The sequence below is a fragment of the Miniopterus schreibersii genome (assembly GCF_964146895.1).
Source record: "Miniopterus schreibersii genome assembly, chromosome: X".
Lineage (NCBI taxonomy): Eukaryota > Metazoa > Chordata > Mammalia > Chiroptera > Miniopteridae > Miniopterus > Miniopterus schreibersii.
This window is the reverse complement of record NC_138104.1, coordinates 95,720,521-95,744,979: the sequence shown is the minus strand read 5'-3', so window position 1 is coordinate 95,744,979 and position 24,459 is coordinate 95,720,521.

Sequence of the window (24,459 nt, the reverse complement as noted above, 5' to 3'; positions counted from 1 at the left end):
TTGAATGAGTTGTAAGTAATGTATAGAATATTATCCATTTGTAAGATGGATAAACTTTTCTTTAGAATTTTAACTTCCTGGAAAGAATTTTTCAAGAGGGCATAATATGACATCATCTAATCAATCATATCGTCTTGATAGGTAATAAAACCTTGGGTGGTGATTACTGAAAACACAAGATTAGAGAGAGAAAGAGAGGGTGCCTAAGCTGTTCTAACACAGTAGCCACTAGCCACATGTGAATATTTTATATTTTAAATTATTTAAAGGCAAATAAAATTAAATTTTTATTCCCTTAGTCCTACTAGTCACAGTTCAAGGGTTCAATAACCACATGTAGCTAGTAGCTATGATATTAGGCAGCACAGAATAGAACATTTCTATTATCCCAGAAAATCCTGTTGGACAACACTGGAAGGCTGGTTTGGACCTCCACTGAGCTTCCGATTTTGTTGGGGCCTTCCCAGCTTGAAAGGGCCTTCATTCTTGAGGTAGGTGTGAATTCAGACACTAAGTGAATCTCTCAGGGAACAGACAAAGGCTTTCTGTGACAGTCTATTCAGTTTCTAAACTGTACCACCACTGCCTGACAAAAGAAGGAGGCTCCATATCTTACCTCCTGGCCCATCTCACCCCTGCCCTGTTTTGGGGGTGAGGGTGCAGAAAAAAGCGCAAAGAAGGAAGGGGAGAGGGTTTGGCATTTTGTAGGTATGTCCCAAACTTTCAGAACCTTAAGTTCCCTACCCTCTTTTATCCCCCCCGCCCCCCCCCCCCCCCCCCCCCCCGTTCCCAGTCCCTCCAATCTCAGAAGGTGATACAGGTGTGACTTTGATGAGGTCCAGCTACTTTCTTCCCTTCCAAAGCTAGAAGAGGTGCTTAAACAGATTCAGGGGAAAGAGATGAATGAAGGCAGGAGCCTCCATCAATCCCTAACGTTTGCTGAGGGCCCTCAGGATGCTTAGCCCAATCATTTCCACTGAGGGTACAGAGATGGCTAAAATTGCTTTATTGGGACTCCTAGTTCCATGGGCCCTTTTTCATTTTCAGTTCTCCTAGCCCAAAGGCCTGAGACTGGGCCTGGCTGTCAAGAGCCTTCACTGCCTACCTAGGCAGTGCCTTGTTCCAAACCAGACAATGGATCTTTCCCCACCCTACATCAGAAACACCAGAGTTCACAATAAGGGGTTAGTGACTTAATAGGTCTGCCTCCTCATAATTTACATTTCAGAAGCCACCTCCACACCCTTCCTCCTCCCCTTCTCCCACTCCCGGTTTACTGCCCAGTAAAATAAGGAGTTAAAACTAATTGATTTTTTAAGTTCCTTCCTAGCATGGAAGTTGTTAAACCTGCTGTTTCTGGGGAAATGCTCATGCCTTAGCCCAAAGCAACATTTGCCTGGGGGCAAACGCGACCTCCTGGCATTGAAAGTGCCTTCTTCCATGGGCATTTTTCCCCAAACTGCACTTTTATTTATTCTCTCTTCCTTCATGTTTCAGTAGATTCCCAAGTCAGCAGAGGAAAAAGCCCCCAAAATACTCTCCCGGTTTGGGTTGTTAAAACTGGGATCCTGAAAGCACTAGACAAGAGTCATAAAAGATGGAGAGGTTGTCCCCTTGGCCATTACCACACCCAAACTAAACCAAGGTTTTGAACAATGAAGTCCTTTCAGAAACACCCAGCACAGAGCTCTTTCAGAACAACACTGAAAAGTTAAGTGTTTCCCATAGATAATAACAATAGCTGCCATTTTGAGCAACTATTGTATGCCAAACATGCCTACTTGACTCTTTAAAGGCACTATTGCATTCATTTTAGCATCATCTCCATTCTACAGATGTAAAAAATGTTCAGATAGTCCTGGTAATTTGCACTGATTCACACAGCTAATATTTTGGAGCCAGGATTAGAATAAGACCTTATCAACTGGTACAGTTCATCTGTTTTACACTCTGCCCTTAATTTTCAAACTATGTTCCAAGGAATCCTAAATATCCTCTGAAGATGTTAAAAGCTGGTGTGGGGCTTGGGAAAAGGTGGGAGAAGAGAAAAGAGAGGCCACCTCTATCCCCTCTATGTCCCACTCACCCCACTCACCCTCTGCCCCAATTTAACCCCATCAGACACTCTTAGCTGTTTTAAATCCTGGGATTGCACATATATGCTTTCTCAGCTTTAAAAAAAAGTCAAAACACATTGTACTAGGGTCTGCTTTCTCCAATGTCCTTCTGATACCATTCCGGCAATAGTTTTGTCCATTTATCACTAATTGACATTTACATGTTAATTTATCCCACAATTGAAGGATGATTAATAAAAATCATTGTACATCTTTAACTACATTGCCTTAGTTACATATTTTAAAATGCTCTGGTAGAAATTGATTATTCATAGACATGTGAGGTCGATTCATCAGAAAGGAAAAGAAGGTGTCTGGGCCACTGCTGCTCGCTTTCTCTCTAAAAATAAATTAGGTTTTGACAAGATGATCATTTGATGTGTGTGATGGCCCCTGGCAAACAAAATATATTCACTTTCATTTTCTTCCAAAAGGGATAATTTTCTCAATCAGAAGTAATGAGATGGACTTTCAAAGAGGGGTTTGTTCACTCTTTCTTCTCATTTTTTAACCTCGTACAGAATTTATTGCTTCATATTTTTCTATTAGGTGTAACTGCTTGGAAGCCTGAATAGAGGTAAGTTTCAATTCATTTTTTACTTCCTACAGTGGTATTTAAAAAGAAAAAAAAAGTGTGCAAACACTAATCAGAAAGAATATATGCAGCCCTATGTTCGTAGTAGCGCAATTTACAGTAGCTAAGATGTGGAAGCAGCCCGAGTGCCCTTCAGTAGATGAGTGGATAAAAAGCTGTGGGACATTTACACCATGGAATACTATGCAGCTGTAAAGAAGAAGGATCTTTAGGTCATGGTGATTGTTGGATGTCTCTGTCAGGAATGACTCTGGCTCTTGTATCAAAGAACTGATCTTTATCTAGAGTGGAAAGCTGACAAAAAGGTTGAGGGGGACTGTGAGATACTTGGTCATAACATGAAACTGAGAAAATACACTCTGGGGGAGACAAGGATATGATATTATTTTCTTGGGGAAAGTGGCATGTTTGTTCACTGTAAATAAAGTGTAAATTTTTTCTTGGTTATTTTCAATGATCCTCAGGTAAAAGAGAAAAGGAAAATGGTGATACCCTGGAAAGGAAAGGAAGGCTCACTGGAGAAAGGCACCCCCAACACCTGGGGGAATCATAACAGGATCCTTCCAAGAGGCATCCCAGCGGTACTTTTGTCAGCGAGCACAGAGCCTGTTCAGGCTCAAGGAAGCTGCAAGCACTGAGTGGTACCAGAGAACTGAGAGAGTGTGATGGCAGTTGTAGGAGGCATTCAACACCAAGAGAAGGATGAGACTCCCCAAATAACCACGGAAAGCCTTGTCACTTGTATCTTCAATAGAAGCCTTACCACATAATTGAAATAACATTAATTACCAATGTCAATGAATATACACTAATGAGGCATCTAGAGGGTACAGCAAACAAGTTTTCTTCTTTCACTGTGGACTGTCAAATCATCTCATTTGACCCTCAATACAACATCGTGGAGAAGAGGAAATTAAAGTTCCCAGGCGGTCAGTAACTTGCCCACGGTCACATAGCTAGGCGATGGTGCTACGATTGAACCCAATATATATCTGGATCCAAACCCGATACTCTTCAAACTTTTCTACCACCCCTCAAATAGGAAGTTAGGAAGACATATGAAAGTTTATGGAGATCGCCAAATTCATGGTGGAAACAAAAGCATGTTACAGGATTTCCTTCTCTTTGCTATTATAAGGATTATTTTCTAATGTTCTAAGAAAATGTTCATACATTTAGCCAGGGGAAAGGAAAATAGGTCCTGCTCTTTGGTATTAATTTCTTTTAAAATTTATTAAAAATAAGATCAATAAGCACAACTTATAATGAATATTTGACTTTCAGATAATTTTTCTTTGCTTAACTCTTGATAGAGAATCAATTTTCCCCAGAGGAAAGATGAAGAAAAGCCAAATTAATCAAGAACCAAACAGCAACTTAATTTAATGTGGTTTCCATTAGAGTATAAAACACTCACATTGCTCACTTTTAAATTTAAGTGCTGAGAACACAACATTTTTTCATAAGAACAAATAATATTAAGTACTTTAAGTTCTTTATGAAGGCTGGACAAGTATAAGATATGGTAGGAAAAATACTGAAGAAGGGTTGAGCTATTTATGAGACCCTGTCTCTGACAAGCTTTCAGTGGGTTCTGCTCTAAGTTCTTGATTACGGTAGTTCCCCCTTTATCCACGGTTTCATGTTCCATGGTTTCAGTTACCTGCAGTCAACTATAATCTGAAAATATTAAAGGGAAAATTACGGAAATATAAACAATTCATAAGTTTTAAATTACATGCCATTCTGAGTAGCATGATGAAATCTCCCACCATCAACCTCATCCTGCACAGGACATGAATCACCCGGCATCTCCACACTGTGTATGCTCCCTGTCCTTTAGTCACTCAGTAGCTGGCTCTGTTATCAGATTTACTGCCATGATATTTCAGTGCTTGTGCTCAAGTAACCCTTATTTTACAAAAATTATGGAAGACAGTTCTCAGATGGAATGCAGCATTAAAGTCACCCATATGATCACCAAAGAATTACAACCGCTGCAACAAAACTTTAATGAATAAAGAGAAAGAGAGAGAATACCTGAAAGAATATATGCTGCCTTATGTTCATCGCAACATTATTTACAGTAGCCAAGATTTGGAAGCAGCCCAGTGCCATCAGTAGATGAGTGGATAAAAAAGCTGTGGGACACAATGGAATACTACTCAGCCATAAAAAAGGAAATCTTACCTTTTGTGACAGCATGGATGGACTTGGAGAGTATTATGCTAAGTGCAATAAGCCAGTCGGAGAAAGACAAATGACATGATTTCACTGATATGTAGAATCTAATGAACAAAGTAAACTAACAAACAAAATAGAAACAGATTCATAGACACAGCAAACAGACTCACAGCTGTCAGAGGGGAGGGGGCTTGGGGAGGTCTGGGTGAAAAGGGTGAAGGGATTAAGCAGAAAAACAACAACAACCAGCTCATAGACACAGATAACAATATGGTGGTTACCAGAAAAAAAAGGGAGTGGTGGGGAAGTAGAAGAGGGTAAAGCGGGGATAAATGGTGATGGAAAGAGACTTGACTCTGGGTGATGAACACATGTTACAATAGATAGATGATTAATTATAGAACTGTACACTTGAAACCTATATAATTTTATTAACCAATGTCACCCCAATAAATTCAATGAAACATTTTTAAAGAAAGAGGTGACATAGAGGCTGAGTCAGAGGTGGGTGGCAAGCCAAGAGAGGAGTTTGAAGAGGGGAACTGGCTGGCAAGGACGTCAAGCTAGGTTAGTTTGTCATTCAGTAAACCAATTTGATCACATTAATCCCAAATGGACAATAGCTTAGTTGTAATATATGGATGTTTATGGACAATATAATTATGAGCCTTTGGCAATCAAGCAAAAGGGAAGTTAATTGAAGGCAAATAGAGCAAAAATACATGACTGCTATCACTAGCATAAGCCACAGGCTACCAGAAGTTAGACAAGTATAGCGTGTCTCAGGAACATTTTCTCTGGGCCTGGGACAAGTTCTGTTCTATAAATGCTCCCAGTCATCATGTGTGGTGGCACTCTCACGAACCTACAGATCCTCCTTCAATGAAGAACTTCTTCACCCAGATGCTGAGAGTGCCACTGGAAGACACCTTTCAATTGCCCCCCCAGAAGTCGCCTTAGCTGCTGAGAGCAGCTAGGCCCTAGGCCCTGGCCTTCTGAAGGGTGATGCATTCCAGTGACTAATGGAGATGGGGGTACAAAGGCCTGGCAATCTAATCCCAAGGAAGGCCTCTCCATGAGGTCACCCTAGCTGTCATTGCCTACCTCGCAGCTTCACTTTGCCCAGTTCTGCTTCTTTTCACTCTCTTCCACAAAATACTGCTTAAGAAACCTCCTGGAAGTAAAGTACATCTCAGAATCTGCTTCCAAGGGTAACCACCCTGTAGCATCATGCAATCGACCTTTATCGGTTAAGTGTCTGCAAGTCACAGACAACTCCATTTCAACTGGCTTAAACAAGGAAATGTTGTTATCTCATATTACCTCAAGTCCTGAGGTGGGGCTGTGCCAGGGTTAGTTAATTCAGTGACTCACTAATGCCATCACATCCCCAAGGTTTCTCTCTCTGCTCTCCCATTGTCAGCATGGTGGCATTGCAGGCAGGTGTGAAAATGTCCTGAAGAAGGAAAAGGACTGATACTTCCCAGATAAATCCTTTCTAAGAACAAGTCATCATTTCTTAGAAGCCCTCTCTGGCTGACCTCCCTTCGGTCACTGGCCAGAACTGGGGCTCACACCTCTCTTCAAACTAATCACTGGCGGGGGGAATGGGACGGCTTTTTACAGAAACTAATCAAAATTTGCTTCTGAATCTTTTGAGAGATAGACATACCCCTGAAAAAAAAAGGGGGGGGGTTAACTACATCGCCACACCCTAATGTGTGTTTATTCAGCATTTTCCTTCCAAGTCACTAATTTTACGTAACTTAAAATCTAGGTTAGGTAGCTGGAGGGAACTGTTATTTTTATATAAGGCACCTGGATGGGCCTTCTGTGAATCTTCCCACAAGGACAATGAAATGACTTTTTTTTTGCTGGGGGCTGAGATATGTGGTATCGTTTTGTAACCATCAGTGAGTCTACTACATATTAGATGTGCGTGAATTTTCACCAGGGCTTGAGTACAGTGGAAAGCAGCAGCACCTGACATCCTGTACCGTTTAGTGAATGTGGAAGAGTTTAAGAAGTATATTTTCAACTATGTCAGTCTCAAAAAGACAAATACTGTGTGATTCCACTTATATGTAGCACTTAGAATAGTCAAATTCATAGAAGGAAGTAGAATTGTGGTTGCCCGGGGCTGGGGTTAAGAGGGAACGGGGAGTTAGTGTTTAATGGGTACAATTCAGCTTTGGAAGAAGAAAAAAGTTCTGGAATTGGATGGTGTTGATGGCTGCAGAACGTGAATGTACTTAAATGTCATTGTATACTTAAAAATAGTTAAAATGGTAAATTTTATCTTATGTATATTTTACCAAAAGTTAAAAAAAAAGAAGCACATTTCCAGACAACACCTGTGAGAAGAAAGCCCAACATCTGGGGTTTAGCAAAAAAGATTTTTTTACTAGAAAAGCTTACCTACTCACTGGAACTGCTTTAGCTTATAAATACCTACTGTAAGTATATTTTATTTTGTTATATTTGTAAAATAGCTTTGAGTATTTTAAATGATTGTGGCTGCTAGCTCATCATGTAACAAAATTCTAAAGAAAGGTTTAAATTAAAAGGGTTACTTATTCCTAAATAATGTTTCATTATTTTAATAATAGACTTCAACCATCATTTTCAGAAGATAAGATGAGTGGCTACTTATCTTATTTAAATCTTATTTAGGTCCACATTCATATTATTTCCTGAATTATTTGAAAATAATAAGCTGTGTTAAGGCAAAACAAAGGATAAAAATTGGATGAACATATTAACTTTTTTTAATAGCTTGACTAGGAGTTTCATAAATCTCATCCCTAAGCAAAGCATGTCACTATAAATAAATTCTAATTTATCTCCGGCTGAGGGGAAAAAAATATTCCATTAAAATATTTTTTTAGCTATTTAAAGCCAAAAAGGGTATGTCTATTGATGTAAAGCAAATTTTCGCACTAGGAAGAGGCTGTTTTAGGCAATTTCTAAGGGCTTTTTCAACTCCATGATTCTGTGATACGCTGAATCTTTGAAAATGATTCTTGGAGGGAGAGGGAGTAACATCAACAAAGTGGCAATATAGGAATGTCTAGTGCCCATCCCCTCCCAGAAACATCAATTTGAACAACTATCTGCACAGAAAAATACATTCACAAGAACTAAGGATTCCAGGTGAGGGATTACACTATCAAAGAGAAGCACAGAAATAAGAAAAGATACATTGGGGATGAAAGGACAGATTGATCCACATTACCCTATCACCCCTCCTCAAGCCCAGGCAGCCCAGCATGGAGGGAGACACCTTCCCCACGGGAGGAGAGGGGGAGCTTCATCTCCCTATGGATGCCAGTGCCAGCCTGCCCCAGCAACAAGCCAATTCTGGTGGTGCGAGGTGGTTCCCAGTGAACTCCCATGAACTTAGGCCCTTGACCCACCCAGGTGCCTGTTGGCTCCTGAAGCCTCTGTGGCTCCTGTGACATCAGGCTTCCAGAGGGCTACCACACACCCAGGCTTTGAACACATTCCAGCACCAGTGGGCTCTTCAGTCCCTGAGTTGCTTTGGTGGCACAAGTCTCCCAATTAGCCTCCACAAACCCAGTCTGCCAGATGGCCTTGGCATCAGGCTGAATAGAAGGGACCCATGCTTTCACCCTACCTCAGCACCAGACCGGCTTCCTCAGACTTAGAGTCCAGACCAGCTCCTGTGACCCAGGCTTTTAGCTACCCTCCAGGCCAGCTACTGTGAAACCAGGCTCCCAGACAATCCCAGTACCAGGCTTGTCCCCAGACACCAAGACGCTGGGCCTGCCCCAGTGGTCCCTGGTGCTTGGTTGGCCTGTGGGCCCAGGTTCCAGTTCTGTCCACACAGACCCAGGTCTCAGGACCATCACTGCTGATTCAAGTGTCAGACCCACCCCAGTCAACCCAGCTCCAGATCCCTCACCTGTTGACCCAGGCACCAAGATGGTCCCCATGTATCCAAGCACCAGGCCTGCCCACCTGCTGACCCAGGCACCAGACCTGCCGACTCAAAGACTCCAGTAGCTAGCCCCCCACAGACATCACCAAGAGTTCTCATCATAAGGAAAATATATTTGTTCACCTTTCTCTTTTGTATCTATATGGGATGATAGATGTTAACTAAATTTATTGTGGTAATCACTGCACAATGCATAAAGGTGTGGGCAAAAGTAGGTTTATAGTTGTAATACAAATAAAAAATACAATAATTAACAAATAATAATACAAGAATAAACTCTGTGTTACACATACTCACCACTGTAAACCTATTTTGCCCACCCCTGTCTAAGTCAAATCATTATGCTGTACACCTGAAACTTCTACAGTGCTATATGTCAATTATATATCAATAAAACTGGAAAAAATAGAAATACCATATGATCTAGTGATCCCACTTCTGGGTATATATTCAATGGCAATGAAATCACTATCTTGAACAAATATCTCCACCTTTGTTTTCACTGCAGCATTATTCACAATAGCCAAGACATAGAAAAACCTGAGTTTCCACTGATGAATGAAAGAGTAAATAAAATATATATATACTGGAATATTATTCAGCCATAGAAAAGATGAAAATCCTGCCTTTTGCAGCAACATGGATGGACCATGATGGCATTATGCTAAGTAAAATAAGTCAGACGGGAAAATACTGTATGATTTCACTTATATGTGGGATCTAAAAAAGCCAAACTCTTAGAAACAGAGAGTAGAATGGTGGTTGCCAGGAGGTAGGGGTAACGGGTGTAATAAATATGGAAGATATTGGTCAAATTGTACAAATTTCCAGCGACGAGATCTAATGTATAGTAACTATCACTAAGAATACTGTATTATCTCTTGAATGTTGTTAAGAGAGATTTTAAATGTTATCATTACAAAAAAGTGGTAATTAGGTGAAATAATGGAGTTGTAAATTACCTTATAATGTTAATCATTTTGCAATATATACATGTATCAAATCATTGCATCGTATACCTTAAACTTCCATATGTTATATGTCAATATCTCAATAAAGCTGGAGAAAAAAAGAACAGAAAGAAAGAGAAAGGAACAGCAGTGATAGGCTGGTCAATTTTTAGCTGACAAGCAGTGATTCATTGTGTCTGCCAACTCCCACGGTCAGTTCCCACCACGGTCAATTTTATGCTACTGAATAGAGCAGGGGAAAGAGGTGCAGTGTTGGCTGTGAAACCACTGGCTCCAGCACATTACCAATAAACCATCTGGTTTGTTCTCGGATACAGCTAACTACCTCTTGTTAATGGCTAAGATTTTGTCTGAGCCAGAGTGGCTGATAGCAGGGTGGGTAGGTAGGAGGGACATTTCTATATAATAAAGTGTGCTATGGTTCAGTGGATTCCGTAACAGTGAATATTGTGGCGTATAGTATTCCTATTATATTAATGAGGAAATTTGCTATGGCCTGCTAAAGAAAATGAAAGGCTCAATGATGGAAATTTTTTGTCATCTTACCAAGAGTGGAATTTAGTAGTTCATTGTTAGGTTTGCAGCTAAATTGATCAAGATCGGCCATTCATGTTATGAACTTAATCTCCATTTTGTGTCTTATATTTCTTTAGTTGCAAACAATAATGTGAGGCAATCCATTTTTCTATTACTATATGTAGACAGATTTCACTGCGTATTTGAGAAATAAAACATCCAATTCTACTTCTAAACAAGAAAGGAAATGACTCTCATTAGCACTGAATAGAGATATACTTTTGAAGGAAATTTCAACATCACTATGGTTCATACAAATAAATCAGTATTTCTCACATAGTCTATAAATTAAGACGCTATTATTGTGAAGTCAAATACCACTCCTAAAGTGATTTGTACTATTTATTTCCATTATCCCAATTAAACTCATAAAATCTAATAGCATGACAGATGCTGATCAGTTAGTATTTTGAGAATTCAAGAATAGAATAAAGAAATGACTGAAGACTGTTTTAGAGAGAAACCTTCTCTTGAATGTGTTGACTACCTGAAATATGAGCAGTGTAGCAGGCTCTGTTGGTGCCATCTGCATGCTTTTGATACTCGTTTTACTCCAGCATGTGGGGTTATGTGCCTGAGAATTTTCTCTGGCTACAGCAGTGTGCCCAGCCCATGGAAGGGGCAGGCCAGAAACGCCAAGGAATTAACAGTCCTGGGAGCAGTTGTCTACCAATGATGACTAGCAGAGGTAAATAAATATCTCAGCTGCCTTTCCCCTTGGTGGGTGACTGAGTTGTCCAGACGTCCTAGTCATGAGTGAGCCTGCAGTATTGTTTATAGCGGTAACATGCTCATGAACATACCTGTACTGGCTTCTTCTCCTTCTCTGTCCCAAGTCCCCACTCCCCCACTAGCGCTTCCTGGGATTACTTCCCAAATAAACTACCTGCCCTGAAATTCTTGTCCTAAGGTCGGCTTCTAGGGAAACTTAAACTAGGATAATAAATGAGAAATAATCTCATAGGAATCCAAGAACTGGCACTGGAATGAGTTTCATGGTAAATGGGTTTGGCACTGGGATCTCATGAGTGTTTACTAATGAGGTTCCATCATTATATAAAATACACTGGTTTTCTTTGTGATTCTATTCTCCTCTCCCCTCCAAAATAATTTCTCAACCTCTATTCTACGGACGTTTTCTCAGCTTTGGAGCTCCTACTTATTCATATATTTGAATTACTCATAATGTTGACTCACTCCTGGCCTATCATGACCCTCCCACTTCTCTCTACTGCATGAATTTTCAGTTTTGGGCTTCACTGTTAATCATAGGACTAATTTCATTTTTCAACTCAAATGGTGGAGAGTGGAAATCTAACATACTCAATCTTTTAGCAGAGCTAATTACAATAGATTAGTGATGCACAGTTAGGCATCATCCAATCCAGGATACTTATATCACAGCGAAAGAGGCACTGTTAATAATTAGGCCAGAACAACAGGCACAAACCAGGACTTTCTGGGCAAATTGGGATGACAGTCCAGTGGGCATATGACATTAATCAATTTATACTGGCTTCTCTAAGATAAGTTGCTCAGTAATTGTCAAATTAGCCCTGACTTTTATGTGTGTACAAGGGGTTGGGAGACGGCTGGAACATGATCACCCATTAAAGAGGCCAACGATTTTCTAAGAAAATAAAAATATGATAATTGTTAAGTTAGAGAGCATTCATACTATAGGACTATAAGGACCTTTAGAGACCACCAGTGTTCCTCATACCAAACTTTGGGAACCATTAAAACAATCCAGTGTTTGATGCATCGTCAGAATATATTCTAAGGCTGAAAATAACTTGGTCATGACTTCAACTATGGCCTCTTGTAAAGATGCAAAGCCATCTGGTAAAACAATTCCTCAACACAATGTTTCAAATCAGTATTGAAGTTAAAGCACGAAGCCTATTGTATCCAGTCAGTATTAGGATTGTCTAACACAAATAATATTGGAAGCCAGTGACATCTCAGATTGACATTATTTGTTAGGATGTAATTGAAATTAAAGCATTCATTCATGTATTCATGGCTGTCACAGATACAGTAAATGGGAAGGGAAGTCCTTGATATTACCAGGGGAGCAAATGGCTTCTTTTGGTGTCACATCTTTGAAAATTAAAGAGAAGTTTGTCTGATCACTGTTCTGCATTAATGTATTATAAAAGATGTATCATTCTAGATTGATCTTCTAAATATACTCTCTATAGTTATTTCAGTAAGATTATAGATAAGGTCCATTTCCTTCTACTGAGTTTCAGGTAACCAAGCCTTTTTTCTACTACAGGATAACAAACCATATAAGCTTTCAGTAATTCTCTGGGTATGTAGAGCAGTGACTGGATGAGATAGCAGTCAGGGTCCTAGGCTCAAGTTTTGTCTCAGCTACTTAAATTTGTTCACGTGAGAAATGAGCAGATTAAACAAGATCAGACTTTCCAACTGGGCTCTACTGTCCCATAGAGTTCCATGTATCTGAATGGGACACGAGATAGGAGGGGAAGGAGGAAGGAAGAGATTCCCTTTCATGGCTTAAGCAGTCAAAAATGTCAGGTTTCCAACACAAGTTTCAACCAGATGATGGGTTTGATGTCCTCTATGTCCATGACTTCAGTAACCCTCTCTAATCAGAGAGCTTCTACATTTATATCTCCAAAATGCCTCATCTGAGCATTCAGTTGCTTACTCAACATCTCCAACTGGATGTTCAAAAGCCTCTTAAACTCAATATGCTCAAGATCAAATTCTTGATCTCCCACAACCAAATGGTTTCTTGTTATGCTCCTTATCTCAGGGGGTAGCATAAGTATCCTTTCATTTGTGCAATCCTTAAACTAGGTGTTATCCTAGACATCTATTTCCTTACTTCAATCCATGCTCCCTCTCATATTCTACAAATCTGACTTTTTAATATCCTTTTAATGGTTTCACTTCTCTCCGTTTATCCTGCAACCAATATAATCCAAACTGCTGTCATCTCTTGCCTAGATCATGGCAACAGTTTTCTAACTGGTCTCTGCTTCTTTTCTAAACCCTGTCCTTTTCAATCCATTCTCCATATTTAAAGCAGGTTGATCTTTTTAAAAACTAAATCTGACCTTGTAACCCCCTTTATTAAAATATTTCAGTAGGTCACCATTGTTTTTAGGATAAAACCGAACTCCTTTACATGGCCTATATATCTGGTCTTTTTCTTATCTCTTTCTCTAGCCCCATCTCATTTCACATTCTCTCCTTCATGCTTCAGCTACCTGAGTCTTCCTTTCATGTCCTTGTATAAGCCATGGTCTTTTCTGCCACAGGACCTTTTCATGTGTTATCTTCATTTGAAATGGTCTTTCTGATTCATCCAATCTCTGAACATCTTGCCTGGTTAATTCCTACTCATAATTTTTTAAAAAATATATATCTTTATTGATTTCAGAGAGAGGAAGGGAGAGGGGGAGAGAGAGAAACATCAATGATGAGAGAGTCATTGATCAGCTGCCTCCTGAACGCCCCCTGCTGGGGATCGAGCCCGCAACCCGGGCATGTGCCCTGACTGGGAATTGAACCCCGATCTCCTGGATCCTAGGTCGATGCTCAACCACTGAGCCACGCCCAGCCGGGCTCCTACTCATAATTTAGACAGTTGTTCAAGGGTTGGTTCCTAAGGGAAACTGCATAATCCTCATTTTGGCTCATATTCCTGTTATCTGCACTTTTATAACCACATTCCTTTCTGTCTTCAAACTCAGTCCACTCATTTATGTTGTTATTTTATCTATAAAATCCTCCGACAGTTCTAACTCTGAGAATGAGCCTATGATAGATTGTATTTTCCAAAGATGGTTGCAATAATATCTCCTATCCTATAGGGTTTTCTACGAGCCCTTGTGACATTTCCATTAATAGGTAGAGTTTAGTTCCTCTCCCTTTCAATGGGAGCATGCCTATAACTGCTTTGGCCAGTAGAGTACGTCAGAAGTAACACTGAATAACTTTCAAAGTCAAGTGAGAAAAAGGCAATGCAACTTCCTCCTTTTTCACTGGAAAACTTCATTTTGAACCCTCAGGTACATGTACAAAGTCCAACTACCCTGAGGATCCTGTACTGAGAAAAAGCCAAGCCACATGGAAAGACCACATATAGATGTTCCAGCTGGCAGTTCTAGTCTTCATATCATTCCAGCCAGATGCTAGACATATGAGCAAAAATGTCTTCTATAATTCCAATCCTAGCCATTAATTTGCCTCCAGTCATTGAGATTTCCCAGCTGAGGTCCCAGACATCATGAAGTAAAGATCTCTGATGTGCTCCTATCAGAATTTCTGATCCACAGAATTCATGAACATAATAAAATGGTTGCTTTAAGCTGCTACATTTTGAGTGATTTATTACTCAGCAAGAGTAAATGAAATAGAGGGCTGTGTCTGTCTTTCTTAGAGAGGTGCCCCAATTGTGTAACATAACGTCAGTGATACCCAGTAGGTGCTCAATGTATATATTTATGAAAAGAATAAATAAAGGCACGTGCCTTAGAATAAATAATGCAAGTTATTCCCCCAACACCTTGCAGAAAGTGCTTTTCCCTCCTCTTGTGAAATCATACAGAGCCTTTAATGGCCAATCATGGAACATTTAGTTAACATTTTTAGTGAGTTCTATATAAATCTATGTATAATATAAAATCTCATGAAAAGTAATGAGCCATCAAACTGCAACGTTTTCATAAATTCTGCATTTAACTGAGCTCTCTTCAAGTTTATTACAATTATTGTTGTATCTTTATTTACCAAGCAGTTTCTTTATCTGTCTATCCATTTCTTTATCCCCATCAAGGACTTAGTGATTTTAAGTGATGGTGACAAGATCACTAGCCTTACAAGCTGAGAGCATTGAGGATTTAACTTCAAGAGTTGACTATATCAGAAAGAAATTAAGTTGTAGAAATTGCAAAATCATTACTGCCAATCTATTAAAGGCAAGGTCCAATGAAGATGCAGAAGGAAGTATCCAAGAAAAAATAGAAAGATGCTTTGCCATATTGGACAGATAATCTTTTAAGCTGCTAGAAGGTGACACATTTAAGGAATTACTAGTAGCCCACAAGTCTGTCAGTTCTGTCTATTCTGATTAAATGGTGATACTGTGTGGAAAGGAAGTAAAGGCAAAGGAAGCTCTGGGGTCAGAAAGAGGTAACTCAACAGTGGTTCATCCCAGAAAAACCCACTTTGCAGAAAGAAGAGAGGGAAAAAAAGAACTATAACAGCCCTCTGAAAAGGTGTTTGGAAACAGATCAGGCTAACATTGAACAAAGATCTCAGTGAAAATCATCAGCTGAGTGGATAGCTCTCAACAGTAAGAAAGGTGCAAAATATATCTTTATATTTCTGGATGCCATGTAATATAATTGTGGAGATATCGCACATGGAAAAATTATTCAAGAAGGCTAATCCATTATCCACTAAATTAAGGGAAGTTCTAAAAATTAAAGTCCAATTTCTGCTTTTTACTCGTTTTTTTCCATCTAGATCGTACTGCCTTTTCTTAGGTGAGACATGAGAGTGGTGACTGGTCTTGTTATTCAGCAGCCACACTCGGCATTTATGACCTAATTGTGCTAGAGTTTATATATATATGAAACATATATGCAAAATATATATGAAACATATATATACAGATATATATGTCAGTTATATTCAGTAGTTGTTCCATGTATATTTATATATTTATGCAATGAATAAATGACCATGTATTTGCTTACATTACTCTCAACACATTACAGAAATATATATGCATATATATGTATACGTATATATACACATACAATTATACACACAGACAGAAATACAAACACCACATATCCCCTTCCCCCACTCTTCCTTCTGGAAAAATATTCTCAGATACATAAATTTACAAATGTACAGAAACCACTAAGGAAACAAACAGTAGGATTGGCAAAATATATAAGGAAGGTAAATATCAAGTTCATTTCCAAAGGTATGTGTATGTAGGTTGCCGTGCCTGTTATTTGCCTGTTTACTCTCAGATCCATTCCTTGCCCTTTTCTGCCTTTCTCTGTAGGTCAAGGAACCACATATACCAGGCTTCCTTGCCAACTGGCTTCCAAGCATGATAAAGCAATTGGAGGCCCTGGTGGAGAAAGAGGGAGGAGGGGAAAAGCGAGATAATATCTCCCCCCTTTCTCTGTTCTGGTCAGTGTCTCTGGGGGCAGCTGCATCTCTTTCATGGCTCCTGGTCCTGACAGCCTCTCCCTCCATGTCCCTGGCATCCCCTGAACAGGTACACTCTCGTTGGTTTCCACTGGGTTTCTATGGCTCCTGGGCTCTGGGATTACCACCTTCTCAGTTCTCCCTCCAATCCTTGGGTTAATAGTGTTATTGTGCTATTTCTAACGTCTGGGTTAGCTCCCTGTCTCCTGTTTGGTTCCTTAGGTCTTTGATCAACTCTGTGACAAACTTCCCATAACAAGTTCCTCCTGTTTGAAATATCTAGCACAGTTTCCACTTTCTGACAGCTCACTGTCTGATGCAATTCTTGGTATAGTGGTAGTCCCACAAAACAGATCCTTGAAATGAGACTCTGTTTGCGGTGAAACTCAATTATGACTTCCTTGTGGATGAAAAATATCAGTAAGACTCGATCCTAGTAGACCATGACATCACCGATAACTTGAATGAAGGATATAGTTCAGGCCTATTTATGATGATACAAATTAATATAGATATCTTGTGTAAGATGTTTTAAAAGAGCCTTTAGCTCATGTTGCATTAAAACAATTCATGGCTGCTTGCTTTTTTCTCTTTTAACTTGCAGACAAATGCTTTCAGTAACAGATGACAGCACAGAGAGGGAAAATTGTTATTCTCTTAAGAACATTTAAGGGCTTGTTTTTAAGGGCTTATCTCTATTTCCATTCTAACAGAAGACCAGGCCCCTACATCACAAGCATGAGCTGCAGAAGTGCATAGGAGTAGGAAAAAAAACATGTACTACAGAATCATGAAAGGCCTTGTTTATAACCCCAAATTTTGGAATCATATAGTATTGAAGAAATCCTTTTAAGATATACAGTTTTTTAGGACAGGAATGTAGAGTGAAAAGAAGATTCTCAATCTAAATGCTGTGGAATATCTACTTTTAAAAAATATTTAAAAATTTTTTCAATTACATTTTACATTCAAATTTACTTTGTGTTAGTTTCAGGTGTAGAGCATAGTGGCTAGACAATCATATATTTCACGAAGTGCTCCCCCTGATATTTCCAGTATGCACTGGCACCATACATGGTTATTACAATATTATCATTACAATGTTATTACAATATATTTCCTATGCTGTAGTTTACACCCCTATGACTATTTTGTAACCATCAATCTACTTCTCAATCCCTTCACCTATTTCACCCAGTTCCCCAAATCCCCTTCCTTCTGGCAACCATTAGCCTGTTCTCTGTATCTGTGAGTCTGTTTCTGTTTTGTTTGTTTATTTACATTGTTCTTTAGATTCCACATATAAGTGAAGACAAATACCATATGGAACATCTACTTTTAATAACTATATCCTATATGTGGTCCTGGAAACATAAGATAGTTACAAAATGTTCCCCAAATAACAAAACACACTGATCCAGCGATATAATTGCTCAAAATAGGAGAGTTAAATGTTTGGACATCCTCAAAGTCAGCTTTCTTGACCATCTGGGAAAATGAAATCCTTTATATCAGGAATGGGGCATTTCTATTTATCATTGGGCCTTAGAAACCACAAATTCTGAGTCATGATAAATGATTTCAGTCTTACTGCAAAATGACTCACAACTTAGAGCCCAGTATATTGTTTTGCAAGCTGTATTAAATTTAGTTGGCTAACTTCCTTATTTAAAAATCAATATCCATAGGGACCTTTAGATGAATTCCCTTCCAGAACAGGTAATATCAGCAAGCAGTCCATGAAATTGGAATGTTTGTAAGCTACTTGGGTAAGACACAGCAGATTTTGTTCCTACTGTGGCCTCAGTTTTTGTTAAACTGTAACTGCCTCTAGCTTCATTACTCCCCTCTTTGACAATCGGACATCGACCGGGATGCTGGCTTGGAAAAATCACATCAAAAGTCCCATGAGACCACTTTTAGGTTAGTCACTAATTTAATTTAATAGAGACTGAGGGTGCAGTATAGAATTTTATTTTGTGTGCTGTATAATTAAATATTTATGTGTGCAGGACTTTTCTAGGCCTGAGATGAGAACAACAGTAGGAATCCCCTATTGATCCACTGTCTTCAAGGTTAACGAGAAAGGAAAACTGCCTCTAGGTTTGCCAAAGGTAAAGAAACACTTAAAGTCAAAACTTACATTATGAGGTTTACGAATATGAAAAACACTAACAGGACCCAGTGTTGCCAAGGGTGAGGAAAAATGGATAATTGTCCTTTCAGAGGGTATTTGATACAGCAAACCAATTTTTAGTATTTTATATTAAGGAAATGCTTACATAGGTATAATAGTCCCAAGGATATTCATCAGAGCATTCAACAATGGAAGGGGAATAGAAACAAAGTCAATATTTATCAATAGGGCAATAGTCAAGTAAAATAGAGTTTATATTTTATTTTGGTTATTTTGGATTTGTGTAGTAGCCACTAGTCACATGTAACTAACAAACACTTGAAATGTGTCTAGATGTACACCTGATTTCAAAGATGCAATAAAATAAAGAATGTAAAATATCTCATTAATTTTTATTTTGAATTTCTGCTGAAATTATAATTTTTGTATATTAAGTGAAGTAAAACATTGTTAAAATAAATTTCAACTGTTTCTTTTTACTTTTTAAATGTGGCTACTAGAAATTCTTTTTATATATGGCTCCCATTGATGGCTCCCATTGTATTTCTAGGGATAGCACTGCTCTAGAAGCAAAGTTTGAGACAAGGATTTATATGCAACTAATTTATTAAGAAAGTGATTCTAGGAAAAACTGGTAAAAGAGCAGGAAAAGCAGGATAGGGAATCAGGGGAAGCTGAGGAAGGGTGTGATTCAGATGACGTTTCAGTCTCAGTCTGATCCTGCAGGGAGCTCTGGAACATAAATTACATCTCAGAGTTTGTCCCACCTTGAGGCAAGAGAGCTGGGCTTCCAAACTCCTCCACCATCAGCCTTGGCTGGGGGGCCACCTGAGGGCACGCAAACAGTCCGGCATGTCTAGCTCTCCACTGTATTAAGCAGTTCCAGTAAACCAAGGGACACCCTCTAAAGATTATGGGTACAAGTCATTGGAAGCAAAGCACATGGGAATGATGCGATGGGTACACAGAATAAGTGATAGGGATCTGAGGGGATAAAAGCAGCTCACTGATCCTATCAGCTACACTTTATACAGTGGAATTCTATGCAATAATTTTGTAGATTTAAATTTTTATACACAGAAAACATTAGTTAACATAATGTGGTATATTAAAAGCATGTTACCAAACATTATATATACTATGATCCCATGTATAAAAAATTATATACATATATATATATCTGCATAGAAAGGTGTTTAGAAGAATCTCCCACCAAAATATTAATACATTTTAAGTCTGAGTTGTGATATTTTACTCTTTTATTTGATTATTTTTATGGTACTGCAGTAAAATATTATTTATTTTAGTTACTGAGATTTTGATGCCCCCATAAATTTTGTACCCTAGGTAAGCACCTCACCTTGTCTCAGTCACTTGACTGCCCCTAGTCCAGCCCTAATTTGGAGGTGTCTTATGATACAACCTTAGTCTAACTAATCATTCAGCACATAAAACCATCATCTGCATATTAATTTTGAGGGGGACATCTAAAAAACCTTGCTGTAAACCCTTCCTTTCATTAATGGCAACTCATCACTGTCTTTACCTAAATTACAACAAGAAGTAAGACAAAAATGTCGTGTATGTTGTGTTATGATGTTGAGACACAGGATTTTCCTGTTTGGGAACAGTTGGCAGAGCAGTAAATAATTTGACTGTTGAAAATGTGCTAACATTTATATGTATGTTAATACAAAGAAAACAAAAGTAAAAACACTAAGGGAAAATTGTTCATACAGACACAAAAGTGATTACTAAGAAGAAAACTCGTAGGTCAGGATTACAAAGAAATCCTGCCACGAAGGATCTTTGGCAGAAATTTCAACATTTATTCTTGACTTCATGGGGTCTTGCATTGAGGTTGATGGAAACATATGTGCAGGATCATGTCGCAGTGCATTTTGATATCATTTCCCTCTTTGTTTGCTCCCAGATATTTAGGTTTGCTGAGTATGGAATATGTTGAGCCCATGGATATGCTGCAAAATGCTGACCTCATCCCTTTCGCATTCACTCTCACAAATACCTCTTCCATAAAAGTCTGCCATAAACAGTTGGCACTATAAGTGGCAAAATAGAAAGGTTGAAACTTAAAGTTTTCCTTGGTAGTGGTTTTCTCCTGAAAGCTTTGTGTTAAATTGTGTATGTAGTTACACATTTATTATTATCCCAATGTATTTATGCCACTGTGGTGTTTAACTTTTCCTCCTAACTTTACAGAACTACATATTTTCAAATTGTGTTTCTAGTGGAGATCTTACACTTTACAACAAATCCTTGTGCTAGAAAAAATAGTGATTTATACTCTTGTTTGGACATAAAATCTCAAATAGAGCTGATTAGTCATCTATGAATCAGTTTAAAGTTAATGCTTGAAGAATTTTCTCAAACAATACTATGTAGTTTATCCACAGGGGGAAATATGATATATGAAATGTTTGGTTACTTTTGGGATACTTGTTACATATTGTGAAAACCAGATCTTGAAGGAAGTCCCTTAGAATTAGGTAGCATTCAAAACCAAAAATTATTATATGCCTATTTGTCAAGATCAATACAGCATGAGTGGTATGTGATACTTGAGAACAAATATGTGTAATAAATGGACAGGGTGACTGGCTTGTACATGATCACTTTGAAATGGGCTGAAATGAAAAAGAACTTGTACAGCAGAAAATGCACCCCTATGTTCATAGCAATGTTATTTACAATAGCCAAGATCTGGAAACAGCCCAAGTGCCCATCAGCAGATGGGTGGATAAAAAAGCTGTGGGACATTTACACCATGGAATACTATGCAGCTGTAAGGAAGAAGGATCTCTCTTACCCTTTGGGACAGCATGGATGGACCTGGAGAGTATTATGCTAAGTGAAATAAGCCAGGCAGAGAAAGACAAATACCATATGATCTCACTTATATGTGGAATCTAATGAAGAAAATAAAATGAGGAACAAAATAGAACCAGAGGCATAGATACATGGAACAGACTGACAGAGGCCAGAGGGGAGGGGGGTAAACTGGATGAAAGAAGGTGAAGAGATTAGCCAAAGAACATACGTGCATAGCCCATGGACACAGACAACAGTGTGGTGATGGCAAGAGTTGGGGGGGAGCAAAGGCTGGGTGGAGGTGGGTAAAGGGGGGAAAAGGGGGGACATCTGTAATAGTGTCAACAATAAATAAAGAAAAAACCCAAAAACTAAAATGAAAAAAAAGAAAGAAAGTGAGCTCTGTAGAAGATGCCTTTTGTGCTCAGACCATATCTCCTTGGCACACACTGGTCCAGAGTATGTTGAGTTAATTACTGAACACTGGATTGAGGGCACTGGATGGAAATAAACACTCCAGTATCCTTGCCCTTTGAGGGTAGGGTAAGGACTAGAGAGCTCTACAGCTTGTTCTACATTGTGTCCCAGAATTCCTTAGTGGTACTGAGCCCTGATTGTTCAGCGACAACATATCTGATAAAGCACTCTGCATGAGCTTCCTTTCCTTATTTCAATTCCTATTTTCCCAGGGCTTCCTGGGATCACCTTCCAAACAAACTACCTGCACAGGAACCCATGATGCAGGGTCTGCTTTAATGGATCCTCAAATTAGATAATCTCCCTGGAATAAGTCAATGAAGAAATGAAGGTAGTAATTAATTCAGATTGATCATTCCATCAAATACCAAATCCTTGCGTTTGATGCAACTTTCCTAGGACTGTTAGATGCTTTACATTCTGTCTTTTACAAAATAAGTTAAAAACAAAAAGGAACAATATCTCATTTTATAGATCTCTTCCCAAAGTGCAAACTGATTGAAAGCAAGTTCTCATGGCTGAAAGCGTACAATCTTGATATAAAAAATTTAGACACATAATAAAAAGGTGAATAATTTTGAACTAACATTCTCAAAGCTTCTCTGTAATGACAGCTTTTATGGCTTAGCATTGACAAATGAAAAAAATATTCCGCAGGCCAACTGTGTACATTCACAAAATAAACTATCCAACCGTTTGGAAGGGTGTTTTTTACAAATAAAACAGGTCCACTTGAACACAGTTTGTTCAAAAGTCATTAGTAACCTTTGGCATTTCAGCTGGACTTCTATATGCTTGCCACTGGGTTACATTAATATTTGAACAGCACACTAGCAAAATGCAGATGCATCAAGGCAATGGAAAGACAAGGTATAAGAACTCTCTTCTACTCTATCCAAATAAATCATCAAGATAATGCTGAGGAGCCTAGATATATCTGTATACTTTTTAAAATATACAACAGAGAGACAAGTGAGATGCATTGCTAGAAAGAGAAGTGATCTTTGTATGTCCCAAGTTCAACCCTTCATACCCATATTTGAATCTAAATGCCCTGCTATTTTATTACTATGTTGTATCATTTACCACCGGAAAATATGCTGTATTATTCAGATATCAGTCCAGGTGCATTTTAATTAACACCTGAAAACCCCAGTCATTCTGTATGTGAATGTTCATAGTTGTATTCATGATAATCAAAGAACTGTACACAACCCAAATGTTCAATAGGTAAAGGTGAATGGATAAACAAATAATGGTATATATATATGCAATGAAATACTACACAGGAGAAAGGAACAACATGGATGAATCTCAAAAACATACATTAAGTGAAAGGCGCCAGGTACAAAAACCTATATACTGTATATTCCATTTACCTGAAATTCTTGAAAAGGGGAATCTAATCTATAATAGAAAGAAGATCAGTGGTTTCCTGGAGCCAGGAGAGGACTGACTGCAAAGGGGCATGAGGGAAGTTTTTGAGGTGATGAAAATGTTCTAAATATTGATTGTGCGGTGGTTACATAAGATTGTGTAGATTTTATATGTCAAAAATCATCGAACTGTACAATTATATTGGCACATTTTATTGTATGCAAATTAATCTTCAGGAAAGTTAATTTGAAATAAAACTTACCTGAATCTTCCTCTACCAAAACTTTAACTAATAAAACAGTTATTATTATTTGGTAAGTATGGCGTTAAGAAGACTGAGAACAGTTATATTTTGTCAGTGGTTCAGATAGAATTGAGCACCGCCTTGCATTCTGGGAGCCTGTAGGAGCTATAGGAGCTGGGACAAAAACAAACAAGCAAACAAACAAAACCAAAACCTGATGCCTGAAGGAATTCATCTAGAAGGATGGGTAGAGGGGGAGGAGAAGGAAAGAGTAGAGGAAAGAAGCACATTTGACCCACTTCAGAATTTTGCCTGCAAACAAATAATACTATTGTATATCACCCTGCTTGGCCGTGCCTAGGGGTACCATTTTTGTGGGAAAGGGGTTGTTGAGGAGGCGCAAAGGTATTAAAACATGGGCATGAATCTCTTGGTGGTGTCTTGAAGTCCAAAATGCAGAGATATATTTGGTGTGAAAGTCATCTAGATCAATCTTTCTCAAACTTGAGTGAACATCAGAATAATGGGCAGAGCTAATAAATGTGTAGATGCCTGGACTCCACCTGATGCACTAATTCTGGAGTCAGGCTGAGATTTTGCATTTCTAGCAAGCTTCTGGGTGATGTTGATGCTGCTGGTCAAGGGGATCACACTTTTTAAAATTTTCTTTTCTTTTATCTTTTTTAAATATATCTTTATTGATTTCAGAGAGAGGAAAGGAGAGGGAGAGAGAGATAGAAACATCAATGATCGCATGTGCCCTGACCGGGAATCGAACCCC